This window comes from Hyla sarda, unplaced genomic scaffold (assembly GCF_029499605.1).
Source record: "Hyla sarda isolate aHylSar1 unplaced genomic scaffold, aHylSar1.hap1 scaffold_265, whole genome shotgun sequence".
NCBI lineage: Eukaryota > Metazoa > Chordata > Amphibia > Anura > Hylidae > Hyla > Hyla sarda.
In genome coordinates this window covers 267993-283256 of record NW_026609342.1, presented here as the reverse complement: position 1 = coordinate 283256, position 15264 = coordinate 267993, and the positions used below count along the sequence as shown (strand labels likewise).

General features: G+C 46.1%; 7 non-coding genes across 7 annotated transcripts; all 7 read right to left on the bottom strand.

Annotated features, from left to right (window-relative positions):
• Positions 1–306: 306 nt before the first annotated feature.
• LOC130324477 (U2 spliceosomal RNA) lies at positions 307–497 on the bottom strand. The gene has a single exon (XR_008869472.1). It is a non-coding gene; the product is annotated as a U2 spliceosomal RNA (small nuclear RNA).
• A 2090-nt stretch (positions 498–2587) lies between these two features.
• Positions 2588–2778, bottom strand: LOC130324475 (U2 spliceosomal RNA). The gene has a single exon (XR_008869471.1). It is a non-coding gene; the product is annotated as a U2 spliceosomal RNA (small nuclear RNA).
• Positions 2779–4870: 2092 nt separating this feature from the next.
• Positions 4871–5061, bottom strand: LOC130324474 (U2 spliceosomal RNA). Its single transcript, XR_008869470.1, has one exon. It is a non-coding gene; the product is annotated as a U2 spliceosomal RNA (small nuclear RNA).
• Positions 5062–7155: 2094 nt separating this feature from the next.
• On the bottom strand, positions 7156–7346 carry LOC130324473 (U2 spliceosomal RNA). Its single transcript, XR_008869469.1, has one exon. It is a non-coding gene; the product is annotated as a U2 spliceosomal RNA (small nuclear RNA).
• Positions 7347–9437: 2091 nt separating this feature from the next.
• On the bottom strand, positions 9438–9628 carry LOC130324472 (U2 spliceosomal RNA). The gene has a single exon (XR_008869468.1). It is a non-coding gene; the product is annotated as a U2 spliceosomal RNA (small nuclear RNA).
• A 2087-nt stretch (positions 9629–11715) lies between these two features.
• Positions 11716–11906, bottom strand: LOC130324471 (U2 spliceosomal RNA). The gene has a single exon (XR_008869467.1). It is a non-coding gene; the product is annotated as a U2 spliceosomal RNA (small nuclear RNA).
• Positions 11907–13995: 2089 nt separating this feature from the next.
• On the bottom strand, positions 13996–14186 carry LOC130324470 (U2 spliceosomal RNA). The gene has a single exon (XR_008869466.1). It is a non-coding gene; the product is annotated as a U2 spliceosomal RNA (small nuclear RNA).
• Positions 14187–15264: the final 1078 nt, after the last annotated feature.

The following is a 15264-nucleotide window of genomic DNA, read 5'->3' as shown; positions in this document are numbered from 1 at the left end:
GGAACATTCAGCACCCACCCGCTATCAAGGCAGCTGCCTATCATGTCATGCCCTACCTGCACAGGTGTGCTGGCTACTCAAATGATCCAATTAAGGAGGCCATTTAGTCAGCAGCAGCAGAAGTCCTGTGCCTGGACGCTCCAACAGCGGCCAGACACAAGCAGAAGCAGAAGCAGCAGAAGCAGCAGCAGCACCACCTTTTGTTTTTTGGCTGCAGCAGCAGCAAGGCCCACAGGGCTGGCTAGCTGGCTAGCCAGCAAGCAGGTAGCAATGAAAGTAGGAATCTTTCTTTTTAACCCTGTAAGGGGGTGGTGCACTGTACCCGAAGATACTGCCATATCGGGTCAATGCATAGGGCGACGGAAGCAAGCTTCGAAATCGGCCCCCGTTCTCAAAAATCCATTTAATATATGGTCCCCAGATAGGGGACGTATCAGATATTAAACTGATAAGAACAGATACTACACTTGATCTTAGCCAAAAGGCCGAGAAGCGATAACCGTGAAAGGGGCGGGCCCAACAAGGTGCCCTTCATGGGCACTATCACTGCTTGCTGTCAGGGAGGCTGCCAGACAATTTTCCATGCACACTCTGGGCTGGGGGGCAGTCAACCACCAGTACACACAGCAGAACCTAAACCCATACCATTATTGCTAAGCAGCAAGACAGGGGCCCATTGCACTCCCACGGGGCCTTTTTAAATGCAATCCATAACCCGGATTTGCCAGGAACCCTTCTTACTCCTCCTACTTGCATGTGACACTGGGCTTAGGATCTGCATAGGAAACACACACACAAGCACACACCTACCTTTGTTGCCTGCAGATGCCTCCTTGGCTGTCCCCAAACGGTATCAAACCAACACCCACGGGAAGCTGTAAGCATAGAGGACATGCCTGCACCCCATTGGACTTACCTGTGTGGGTTAAACCCGGGTTATTTGACAACCTATGGCGGTGATGGTTCTGCTCAGGCAGAGCAGTGCTGATGCTCCTCATAAAGCTGTCGCTGCTGTGAAGGTTCTAGGTGACATCACAAATCCCTATGGTTACATACACAACAAAGCTGGGTTGTTGTTGTTTACACTCTGCAAGGCCTGTGGAAGTGAGTGACATCATAGCACTGTAGTTCTGAGGGTTCTAGATGGATGCAACAATCTCCTGTTGCTTCTATGAAGGCCATAATAGACGACATCACCAAACAGCTCCATAGTCACATACACAGCAAAGGAGAGATGTTGTTTACACCTAGTGATGTCAGTGGTATTGAGTGACATCACAGCACAGTGCTAAGGCTCCTGGGCCTGGACACAGCAGCGGCTGCAATATCTCAACGGAGAATACGTTTATATATATGTGTGTGTGTGCGCGTATATATATATATATATATATATATATATATATATATATATATTTCTCCGCCGAAATCACTTTTAAACCCATTTCCACCTTTTTTTCCCTTCTCTTCCTCTTACTTTTTTTTCACGTTTTTTTACGTTTTTCTCCTTTTCGCCTCTTTTCTGGGCGTATTATTCTTCTTTTTCTTCTTTTTTTTCGTCTAATGCATACCCCATCAGTGCAGCAATGCTTATTCAATACCGCCAGCAGATGGAGACACTGGGGGATAATTTTCTAAGGATTTATACTGATTTTTCCTGTCTGAATTTGTCGCACAGAAAGTTGCAGGCCAAATATGTGTGACATTTCTGCGACTTTAGCTTCTAGAGCATTTTTACAACATTATACATAGGTGCTGAATACATAAAAAGCGACTGTTCAGCGACAGACAAGTCGCATCGGCTGAAAGTAGGCCAGAATGTCAGTCCATGTTGGAGCAGGTTTAGATACAGTCTAAAGTATAGATCTCAAAGTCTGTGCACAGAATTTAGCAAGGGCCTCGCACCTTCTGATGCATCAGGTAGGTGCACAATAGCATAGCCTAACCCTCTGTACTTTGGTCTATATTGATGCGGGACATAGACAGCCAGCTGATGAGCAATCCATTAGTGCAATGGATGGCTGGAAGCATTTGTCTTTGCCTTTGCAATACCACAGAAGCAATGCATGGTCAATGTACAGCAATGACACACCTGTGTGAACAGCCAGGAGACCCCCCCCCCCCCCCATGTTATGTTACATAGTTACATAGTTAGTACGGTCGAAAAAAGACATATGTCCATCAAGTTCAACCAGGGAATTAAGGGGTAGGGGTGTGGCGCGATATTGGGGAAGGGATGAGATTTTATATTTCTTCATAAGCATTAATCTTATTTTGTCAATTAGGAACATTCAGCACCCACCCGCTATCAAGGCAGCTGCCTATCATGTCATGCCCTACCTGCACAGGTGTGCTGGCTACTCAAATGATCCAATTAAGGAGGCCATTTAGTCAGCAGCAGCAGAAGTCCTGTGCCTGGACGCTCCAACAGCGGCCAGACACAAGCAGAAGCAGAAGCAGCAGAAGCAGCAGCAGCACCACCTTTTGTTTTTTGGCTGCAGCAGCAGCAAGGCCCACAGGGCTGGCTAGCTGGCTAGCCAGCAAGCTGGTAGCAATGAAAGTAGGAATCTTTCTTTTTAACCCTGTAAGGGGGTGGTGCACTGTACCCGAAGATACTGCCATATCGGGTCAATGCATAGGGCGACGGAAGCAAGCTTCGAAATCGGCCCCCGTTCTCAAAAATCCATTTAATATATGGTCCCCAGATAGGGGACGTATCAGATATTAAACTGATAAGAACAGATACTACACTTGATCTTAGCCAAAAGGCCGAGAAGCGATAACCGTGAAAGGGGCGGGCCCAACAAGGTGCCCTTCATGGGCACTATCACTGCTTGCTGTCAGGGAGGCTGCCAGACAATTTTCCATGCACACTCTGGGCTGGGGGGCAGTCAACCACCAGTACACACAGCAGAACCTAAACCCATACCATTATTGCTAAGCAGCAAGACAGGGGCCCATTGCACTCCCACGGGGCCTTTTTAAATGCAATCCATAACCCGGATTTGCCAGGAACCCTTCTTACTCCTCCTACTTGCATGTGACACTGGGCTTAGGATCTGCATAGGAAACACACACACAAGCACACACCTACCTTTGTTGCCTGCAGATGCCTCCTTGGCTGTCCCCAAACGGTATCAAACCAACACCCACGGGAAGCTGTAAGCATAGAGGACATGCTGCACCCCATTGGACTTACCTGTGTGGGTTAAACCCGGGTTATTTGACAACCTATGGCGGTGATGGTTCTGCTCAGGCAGAGCAGTGCTGATGCTCCTCATAAAGCTGTCGCTGCTGTGAAGGTTCTAGGTGACATCACAAATCCCTATGGTTACATACACAACAAAGCTGGGTTGTTGTTGTTTACACTCTGCAAGGCCTGTGGAAGTGAGTGACATCATAGCACTGTAGTTCTGAGGGTTCTAGATGGATGCAACAATCTCCTGTTGCTTCTATGAAGGCCATAATAGACGACATCACCAAACAGCTCCATAGTCACATACACAGCAAAGGAGAGATGTTGTTTACACCTAGTGATGTCAGTGGTATTGAGTGACATCACAGCACAGTGCTAAGGCTCCTGGGCCTGGACACAGCAGCGGCTGCAATATCTCAACGGAGAATACGTTTATATATATGTGTGTGTGTGTGCGCGTATATATATATATATATATATATATATATATATATATATATATATTTCTCCGCCGAAATCACTTTTAAACCCATTTCCACCTTTTTTTCCCTTCTCTTCCTCTTACTTTTTTTTCACGTTTTTTTACGTTTTTCTCCTTTTCGCCTCTTTTCTTCTGGGCGTATTATTCTTCTTTTTCTTCTTTTTTTTCGTCTAATGCATACCCCATCAGTGCAGCAATGCTTATTCAATACCGCCAGCAGATGGAGACACTGGGGGATAATTTTCTAAGGATTTATACTGATTTTTCCTGTCTGAATTTGTCGCACAGAAAGTTGCAGGCCAAATATGTGTGACATTTCTGCGACTTTAGCTTCTAGAGCATTTTTACAACATTATACATAGGTGCTGAATACATAAAAAGCGACTGTTCAGCGACAGACAAGTCGCATCGGCTGAAAGTAGGCCAGAATGTCAGTCCATGTTGGAGCAGGTTTAGATACAGTCTAAAGTATAGATCTCAAAGTCTGTGCACAGAATTTAGCAAGGGCCTCGCACCTTCTGATGCATCAGGTAGGTGCACAATAGCATAGCCTAACCCTCTGTACTTTGGTCTATATTGATGCGGGACATAGACAGCCAGCTGATGACCAATCCATTAGTGCAATGGATGGCTGGAAGCATTTGTCTTTGCCTTTGCAATACCACAGAAGCAATGCATGGTCAATGTACAGCAATGACACACCTGTGTGAACAGCCAGGAGACCCCCCCCCCCATGTTATGTTACATAGTTACATAGTTAGTACGGTCGAAAAAAGACATATGTCCATCAAGTTCAACCAGGGAATTAAGGGGTAGGGGTGTGGCGCGATATTGGGGAAGGGATGAGATTTTATATTTCTTCATAAGCATTAATCTTATTTTGTCAATTAGGAACATTCAGCACCCACCCGCTATCAAGGCAGCTGCCTATCATGTCATGCCCTACCTGCACAGGTGTGCTGGCTACTCAAATGATCCAATTAAGGAGGCCATTTAGTCAGCAGCAGCAGAAGTCCTGTGCCTGGACGCTCCAACAGCGGCCAGACACAAGCAGAAGCAGAAGCAGCAGAAGCAGCAGCAGCACCACCTTTTGTTTTTTGGCTGCAGCAGCAGCAAGGCCCACAGGGCTGGCTAGCTGGCTAGCCAGCAAGCAGGTAGCAATGAAAGTAGGAATCTTTCTTTTTAACCCTGTAAGGGGGTGGTGCACTGTACCCGAAGATACTGCCATATCGGGTCAATGCATAGGGCGACGGAAGCAAGCTTCGAAATCGGCCCCCGTTCTCAAAAATCCATTTAATATATGGTCCCCAGATAGGGGACGTATCAGATATTAAACTGATAAGAACAGATACTACACTTGATCTTAGCCAAAAGGCCGAGAAGCGATAACCGTGAAAGGGGCGGGCCCAACAAGGTGCCCTTCATGGGCACTATCACTGCTTGCTGTCAGGGAGGCTGCCAGACAATTTTCCATGCACACTCTGGGCTGGGGGGCAGTCAACCACCAGTACACACAGCAGAACCTAAACCCATACCATTATTGCTAAGCAGCAAGACAGGGGCCCATTGCACTCCCACGGGGCCTTTTTAAATGCAATCCATAACCCGGATTTGCCAGGAACCCTTCTTACTCCTCCTACTTGCATGTGACACTGGGCTTAGGATCTGCATAGGAAACACACACACAAGCACACACCTACCTTTGTTGCCTGCAGATGCCTCCTTGGCTGTCCCCAAACGGTATCAAACCAACACCCACGGGAAGCTGTAAGCATAGAGGACATGCCTGCACCCCATTGGACTTACCTGTGTGGGTTAAACCCGGGTTATTTGACAACCTATGGCGGTGATGGTTCTGCTCAGGCAGAGCAGTGCTGATGCTCCTCATAAAGCTGTCGCTGCTGTGAAGGTTCTAGGTGACATCACAAATCCCTATGGTTACATACACAACAAAGCTGGGTTGTTGTTGTTTACACTCTGCAAGGCCTGTGGAAGTGAGTGACATCATAGCACTGTAGTTCTGAGGGTTCTAGATGGATGCAACAATCTCCTGTTGCTTCTATGAAGGCCATAATAGACGACATCACCAAACAGCTCCATAGTCACATACACAGCAAAGGAGAGATGTTGTTTACACCTAGTGATGTCAGTGGTATTGAGTGACATCACAGCACAGTGCTAAGGCTCCTGGGCCTGGACACAGCAGCGGCTGCAATATCTCAACGGAGAATACGTTTATATATATGTGTGTGTGTGCGCGTATATATATATATATATATATATATATATATATATATATATATATTTCTCCGCCGAAATCACTTTTAAACCCATTTCCACCTTTTTTTCCCTTCTCTTCCTCTTACTTTTTTTTCACGTTTTTTTACGTTTTTCTCCTTTTCGCCTCTTTTCTGGGCGTATTATTCTTCTTTTTCTTCTTTTTTTTCGTCTAATGCATACCCCATCAGTGCAGCAATGCTTATTCAATACCGCCAGCAGATGGAGACACTGGGGGATAATTTTCTAAGGATTTATACTGATTTTTCCTGTCTGAATTTGTCGCACAGAAAGTTGCAGGCCAAATATGTGTGACATTTCTGCGACTTTAGCTTCTAGAGCATTTTTACAACATTATACATAGGTGCTGAATACATAAAAAGGGACTGTTCAGCGACAGACAAGTCGCATCGGCTGAAAGTAGGCCAGAATGTCAGTCCATGTTGGAGCAGGTTTAGATACAGTCTAAAGTATAGATCTCAAAGTCTGTGCACAGAATTTAGCAAGGGCCTCGCACCTTCTGATGCATCAGGTAGGTGCACAATAGCATAGCCTAACCCTCTGTACTTTGGTCTATATTGATGCGGGACATAGACAGCCAGCTGATGACCAATCCATTAGTGCAATGGATGGCTGGAAGCATTTGTCTTTGCCTTTGCAATACCACAGAAGCAATGCATGGTCAATGTACAGCAATGACACACCTGTGTGAACAGCCAGGAGACCCCCCCCCCCCCCCCCATGTTATGTTACATAGTTACATAGTTAGTACGGTCGAAAAAAGACATATGTCCATCAAGTTCAACCAGGGAATTAAGGGGTAGGGGTGTGGCGCGATATTGGGGAAGGGATGAGATTTTATATTTCTTCATAAGCATTAATCTTATTTTGTCAATTAGGAACATTCAGCACCCACCCGCTATCAAGGCAGCTGCCTATCATGTCATGCCCTACCTGCACAGGTGTGCTGGCTACTCAAATGATCCAATTAAGGAGGCCATTTAGTCAGCAGCAGCAGAAGTCCTGTGCCTGGACGCTCCAACAGCGGCCAGACACAAGCAGAAGCAGAAGCAGCAGAAGCAGCAGCAGCACCACCTTTTGTTTTTTGGCTGCAGCAGCAGCAAGGCCCACAGGGCTGGCTAGCTGGCTAGCCAGCAAGCAGGTAGCAATGAAAGTAGGAATCTTTCTTTTTAACCCTGTAAGGGGGTGGTGCACTGTACCCGAAGATACTGCCATATCGGGTCAATGCATAGGGCGACGGAAGCAAGCTTCGAAATCGGCCCCCGTTCTCAAAAATCCATTTAATATATGGTCCCCAGATAGGGGACGTATCAGATATTAAACTGATAAGAACAGATACTACACTTGATCTTAGCCAAAAGGCCGAGAAGCGATAACCGTGAAAGGGGCGGGCCCAACAAGGTGCCCTTCATGGGCACTATCACTGCTTGCTGTCAGGGAGGCTGCCAGACAATTTTCCATGCACACTCTGGGCTGGGGGGCAGTCAACCACCAGTACACACAGCAGAACCTAAACCCATACCATTATTGCTAAGCAGCAAGACAGGGGCCCATTGCACTCCCACGGGGCCTTTTTAAATGCAATCCATAACCCGGATTTGCCAGGAACCCTTCTTACTCCTCCTACTTGCATGTGACACTGGGCTTAGGATCTGCATAGGAAACACACACACAAGCACACACCTACCTTTGTTGCCTGCAGATGCCTCCTTGGCTGTCCCCAAACGGTATCAAACCAACACCCACGGGAAGCTGTAAGCATAGAGGACATGCCTGCACCCCATTGGACTTACCTGTGTGGGTTAAACCCGGGTTATTTGACAACCTATGGCGGTGATGGTTCTGCTCAGGCAGAGCAGTGCTGATGCTCCTCATAAAGCTGTTGCTGCTGTGAAGGTTCTAGGTGACATCACAAATCCCTATGGTTACATACACAACAAAGCTGGGTTGTTGTTGTTTACACTCTGCAAGGCCTGTGGAAGTGAGTGACATCATAGCACTGTAGTTCTGAGGGTTCTAGATGGATGCAACAATCTCCTGTTGCTTCTATGAAGGCCATAATAGACGACATCACCAAACAGCTCCATAGTCACATACACAGCAAAGGAGAGATGTTGTTTACACCTAGTGATGTCAGTGGTATTGAGTGACATCACAGCACAGTGCTAAAGCTCCTGGGCCTGGACACAGCAGCGGCTGCAATATCTCAACGGAGAATACGTTTATATATATGTGTGTGTGTGCGCGTATATATATATATATATATATATATATATATATATATATATATATATATTTCTCCGCCGAAATCACTTTTAAACCCATTTCCACCTTTTTTTCCCTTCTCTTCCTCTTACTTTTTTTTCACGTTTTTTTACGTTTTTCTCCTTTTCGCCTCTTTTCTGGGCGTATTATTCTTCTTTTTCTTCTTTTTTTTCGTCTAATGCATACCCCATCAGTGCAGCAATGCTTATTCAATACCGCCAGCAGATGGAGACACTGGGGGATAATTTTCTAAGGATTTATACTGATTTTTCCTGTCTGAATTTGTCGCACAGAAAGTTGCAGGCCAAATATGTGTGACATTTCTGCGACTTTAGCTTCTAGAGCATTTTTACAACATTATACATAGGTGCTGAATACATAAAAAGGGACTGTTCAGCGACAGACAAGTCGCATCGGCTGAAAGTAGGCCAGAATGTCAGTCCATGTTGGAGCAGGTTTAGATACAGTCTAAAGTATAGATCTCAAAGTCTGTGCACAGAATTTAGCAAGGGCCTCGCACCTTCTGATGCATCAGGTAGGTGCACAATAGCATAGCCTAACCCTCTGTACTTTGGTCTATATTGATGCGGGACATAGACAGCCAGCTGATGACCAATCCATTAGTGCAATGGATGGCTGGAAGCATTTGTCTTTGCCTTTGCAATACCACAGAAGCAATGCATGGTCAATGTACAGCAATGACACACCTGTGTGAACAGCCAGGAGACCCCCCCCCCATGTTATGTTACATAGTTACATAGTTAGTACGGTCGAAAAAAGACATATGTCCATCAAGTTCAACCAGGGAATTAAGGGGTAGGGGTGTGGCGCGATATTGGGGAAGGGATGAGATTTTATATTTCTTCATAAGCATTAATCTTATTTTGTCAATTAGGAACATTCAGCACCCACCCGCTATCAAGGCAGCTGCCTATCATGTCATGCCCTACCTGCACAGGTGTGCTGGCTACTCAAATGATCCAATTAAGGAGGCCATTTAGTCAGCAGCAGCAGAAGTCCTGTGCCTGGACGCTCCAACAGCGGCCAGACACAAGCAGAAGCAGAAGCAGCAGAAGCAGCAGAAGCAGCACCTTTTGTTTTTTGGCTGCAGCAGCAGCAAGGCCCACAGGGCTGGCTAGCTGGCTAGCCAGCAAGCAGGTAGCAATGAAAGTAGGAATCTTTCTTTTTAACCCTGTAAGGGGGTGGTGCACTGTACCCGAAGATACTGCCATATCGGGTCAATGCATAGGGCGACGGAAGCAAGCTTCGAAATCGGCCCCCGTTCTCAAAAATCCATTTAATATATGGTCCCCAGATAGGGGACGTATCAGATATTAAACTGATAAGAACAGATACTACACTTGATCTTAGCCAAAAGGCCGAGAAGCGATAACCGTGAAAGGGGCGGGCCCAACAAGGTGCCCTTCATGGGCACTATCACTGCTTGCTGTCAGGGAGGCTGCCAGACAATTTTCCATGCACACTCTGGGCTGGGGGGCAGTCAACCACCAGTACACACAGCAGAACCTAAACCCATACCATTATTGCTAAGCAGCAAGACAGGGGCCCATTGCACTCCCACGGGGCCTTTTTAAATGCAATCCATAACCCGGATTTGCCAGGAACCCTTCTTACTCCTCCTACTTGCATGTGACACTGGGCTTAGGATCTGCATAGGAAACACACACACAAGCACACACCTACCTTTGTTGCCTGCAGATGCCTCCTTGGCTGTCCCCAAACGGTATCAAACCAACACCCACGGGAAGCTGTAAGCATAGAGGACATGCCTGCACCCCATTGGACTTACCTGTGTGGGTTAAACCCGGGTTATTTGACAACCTATGGCGGTGATGGTTCTGCTCAGGCAGAGCAGTGCTGATGCTCCTCATAAAGCTGTCGCTGCTGTGAAGGTTCTAGGTGACATCACAAATCCCTATGGTTACATACACAACAAAGCTGGGTTGTTGTTGTTTACACTCTGCAAGGCCTGTGGAAGTGAGTGACATCATAGCACTGTAGTTCTGAGGGTTCTAGATGGATGCAACAATCTCCTGTTGCTTCTATGAAGGCCATAATAGACGACATCACCAAACAGCTCCATAGTCACATACACAGCAAAGGAGAGATGTTGTTTACACCTAGTGATGTCAGTGGTATTGAGTGACATCACAGCACAGTGCTAAGGCTCCTGGGCCTGGACACAGCAGCGGCTGCAATATCTCAACGGAGAATACGTTTATATATATGTGTGTGTGTGTGCGCGTATATATATATATATATATATATATATATATATATATATATATTTCTCCGCCGAAATCACTTTTAAACCCATTTCCACCTTTTTTTCCCTTCTCTTCCTCTTACTTTTTTTTCACGTTTTTTTACGTTTTTCTCCTTTTCGCCTCTTTTCTGGGCGTATTATTCTTCTTTTTCTTCTTTTTTTTCGTCTAATGCATACCCCATCAGTGCAGCAATGCTTATTCAATACCGCCAGCAGATGGAGACACTGGGGGATAATTTTCTAAGGATTTATACTGATTTTTCCTGTCTGAATTTGTCGCACAGAAAGTTGCAGGCCAAATATGTGTGACATTTCTGCGACTTTAGCTTCTAGAGCATTTTTACAACATTATACATAGGTGCTGAATACATAAAAAGCGACTGTTCAGCGACAGACAAGTCGCATCGGCTGAAAGTAGGCCAGAATGTCAGTCCATGTTGGAGCAGGTTTAGATACAGTCTAAAGTATAGATCTCAAAGTCTGTGCACAGAATTTAGCAAGGGCCTCGCACCTTCTGATGCATCAGGTAGGTGCACAATAGCATAGCCTAACCCTCTGTACTTTGGTCTATATTGATGCGGGACATAGACAGCCAGCTGATGACCAATCCATTAGTGCAATGGATGGCTGGAAGCATTTGTCTTTGCCTTTGCAATACCACAGAAGCAATGCATGGTCAATGTACAGCAATGACACACCTGTGTGAACAGCCAGGACACCCCCCCCCCCCCCCCCCCATGTTATGTTACATAGTTACATAGTTAGTACGGTCGAAAAAAGACATATGTCCATCAAGTTCAACCAGGGAATTAAGGGGTAGGGGTGTGGCGCGATATTGGGGAAGGGATGAGATTTTATATTTCTTCATAAGCATTAATCTTATTTTGTCAATTAGGAACATTCAGCACCCACCCGCTATCAAGGCAGCTGCCTATCATGTCATGCCCTACCTGCACAGGTGTGCTGGCTACTCAAATGATCCAATTAAGGAGGCCATTTAGTCAGCAGCAGCAGAAGTCCTGTGCCTGGACGCTCCAACAGCAGCCAGACACAAGCAGAAGCAGAAGCAGCAGCAGCACCACCTTTTGTTTTTTGGCTGCAGCAGCAGCAAGGCCCACAGGGCTGGCTAGCTGGCTAGCCAGCAAGCAGGTAGCAATGAAAGTAGGAATCTTTCTTTTTAACCCTGTAAGGGGGTGGTGCACTGTACCCGAAGATACTGCCATATCGGGTCAATGCATAGGGCGACGGAAGCAAGCTTCGAAATCGGCCCCCGTTCTCAAAAATCCATTTAATATATGGTCCCCAGATAGGGGACGTATCAGATATTAAACTGATAAGAACAGATACTACACTTGATCTTAGCCAAAAGGCCGAGAAGCGATAACCGTGAAAGGGGCGGGCCCAACAAGGTGCCCTTCATGGGCACTATCACTGCTTGCTGTCAGGGAGGCTGCCAGACAATTTTCCATGCACACTCTGGGCTGGGGGGCAGTCAACCACCAGTACACACAGCAGAACCTAAACCCATACCATTATTGCTAAGCAGCAAGACAGGGGCCCATTGCACTCCCACGGGGCCTTTTTAAATGCAATCCATAACCCGGATTTGCCAGGAACCCTTCTTACTCCTCCTACTTGCATGTGACACTGGGCTTAGGATCTGCATAGGAAACACACACACAAGTACACACCTACCTTTGTTGCCTGCAGATGCCTCCTTGGCTGTCCCCAAACGGTATCAAACCAACACCCACGGGAAGCTGTAAGCATAGAGGACATGCCTGCACCCCATTGGACTTACCTGTGTGGGTTAAACCCGGGTTATTTGACAACCTATGGCGGTGATGGTTCTGCTCAGGCAGAGCAGTGCTGATGCTCCTCATAAAGCTGTCGCTGCTGTGAAGGTTCTAGGTGACATCACAAATCCCTATGGTTACATACACAACAAAGCTGGGTTGTTGTTGTTTACACTCTGCAAGGCCTGTGGAAGTGAGTGACATCATAGCACTGTAGTTCTGAGGGTTCTAGATGGATGCAACAATCTCCTGTTGCTTCTATGAAGGCCATAATAGACGACATCACCAAACAGCTCCATAGTCACATACACAGCAAAGGAGAGATGTTGTTTACACCTAGTGATGTCAGTGGTATTGAGTGACATCACAGCACAGTGCTAAGGCTCCTGGGCCTGGACACAGCAGCGGCTGCAATATCTCAACGGAGAATACGTTTATATATATGTGTGTGTGTGCGCGTATATATATATATATATATATATATATATATATATATATATATATATTTATCCGCCGAAATCACTTTTAAACCCATTTCCACCTTTTTTTCCCTTCTCTTCCTCTTACTTTTTTTTCACGTTTTTTTACGTTTTTCTCCTTTTCGCCTCTTTTCTGGGCGTATTATTCTTCTTTTTCTTCTTTTTTTTCGTCTAATGCATACCCCATCAGTGCAGCAATGCTTATTCAATACCGCCAGCAGATGGAGACACTGGGGGATAATTTTCTAAGGATTTATACTGATTTTTCCTGTCTGAATTTGTCGCACAGAAAGTTGCAGGCCAAATATGTGTGACATTTCTGCGACTTTAGCTTCTAGAGCATTTTTACAACATTATACATAGGTGCTGAATACATAAAAAGCGACTGTTCAGCGACAGACAAGTCGCATCGGCTGAAAGTAGGCCAGAATGTCAGTCCATGTTGGAGCAGGTTTAGATACAGTCTAAAGTATAGATCTCAAAGTCTGTGCACAGAATTTAGCAAGGGCCTCGCACCTTCTGATGCATCAGGTAGGTGCACAATAGCATAGCCTAACCCTCTGTACTTTGGTCTATATTGATGCGGGACATAGACAGCCAGCTGATGACCAATCCATTAGTGCAATGGATGGCTGGAAGCATTTGTCTTTGCCTTTGCAATACCACAGAAGCAATGCATGGTCAATGTACAGCAATGACACACCTGTGTGAACAGCCAGGAGACCCCCCCCCCATGTTATGTTACATAGTTACATAGTTAGTACGGTCGAAAAAAGACATATGTCCATCAAGTTCAACCAGGGAATTAAGGGGTAGGGGTGTGGCGCGATATTGGGGAAGGGATGAGATTTTATATTTCTTCATAAGCATTAATCTTATTTTGTCAATTAGGAACATTCAGCACCCACCCGCTATCAAGGCAGCTGCCTATCATGTCATGCCCTACCTGCACAGGTGTGCTGGCTACTCAAATGATCCAATTAAGGAGGCCATTTAGTCAGCAGCAGCAGAAGTCCTGTGCCTGGACGCTCCAACAGCGGCCAGACACAAGCAGAAGCAGAAGCAGCAGAAGCAGCAGCAGCACCACCTTTTGTTTTTTGGCTGCAGCAGCAGCAAGGCCCACAGGGCTGGCTAGCTGGCTAGCCAGCAAGCAGGTAGCAATGAAAGTAGGAATCTTTCTTTTTAACCCTGTAAGGGGGTGGTGCACTGTACCCGAAGATACTGCCATATCGGGTCAATGCATAGGGCGACGGAAGCAAGCTTCGAAATCGGCCCCCGTTCTCAAAAATCCATTTAATATATGGTCCCCAGATAGGGGACGTATCAGATATTAAACTGATAAGAACAGATACTACACTTGATCTTAGCCAAAAGGCCGAGAAGCGATAACCGTGAAAGGGGCGGGCCCAACAAGGTGCCCTTCATGGGCACTATCACTGCTTGCTGTCAGGGAGGCTGCCAGACAATTTTCCATGCACACTCTGGGCTGGGGGGCAGTCAACCACCAGTACACACAGCAGAACCTAAACCCATACCATTATTGCTAAGCAGCAAGACAGGGGCCCATTGCACTCCCACGGGGCCTTTTTAAATGCAATCCATAACCCGGATTTGCCAGGAACCCTTCTTACTCCTCCTACTTGCATGTGACACTGGGCTTAGGATCTGCATAGGAAACACACACACAAGCACACACCTACCTTTGTTGCCTGCAGATGCCTCCTTGGCTGTCCCCAAACGGTATCAAACCAACACCCACGGGAAGCTGTAAGCATAGAGGACATGCCTGCACCCCATTGGACTTACCTGTGTGGGTTAAACCCGGGTTATTTGACAACCTATGGCGGTGATGGTTCTGCTCAGGCAGAGCAGTGCTGATGCTCCTCATAAAGCTGTCGCTGCTGTGAAGGTTCTAGGTGACATCACAAATCCCTATGGTTACATACACAACAAAGCTGGGTTGTTGTTGTTTACACTCTGCAAGGCCTGTGGAAGTGAGTGACATCATAGCACTGTAGTTCTGAGGGTTCTAGATGGATGCAACAATCTCCTGTTGCTTCTATGAAGGCCATAATAGACGACATCACCAAACAGCTCCATAGTCACATACACAGCAAAGGAGAGATGTTGTTTACACCTAGTGATGTCAGTGGTATTGAGTGACATCACAGCACAGTGCTAAGGCTCCTGGGCCTGGACACAGCAGCGGCTGCAATATCTCAACGGAGAATACGTTTATATATGTGTGTGTGTGCGCGTATATATATATATATATATATATATATATATATATATATATATATATTTCTCCGCCGAAATCACTTTTAAACCCATTTCCACCTTTTTTTCCCTTCTCTTCCTCTTACTTTTTTTTCACGTTTTTTTACGTTTTTCTCCTTTTCGCCTCTTTTCTGGGCGTATTATTCTTCTTTTTCTTCTTTTTTTCGTCTAATGCATACCCCATC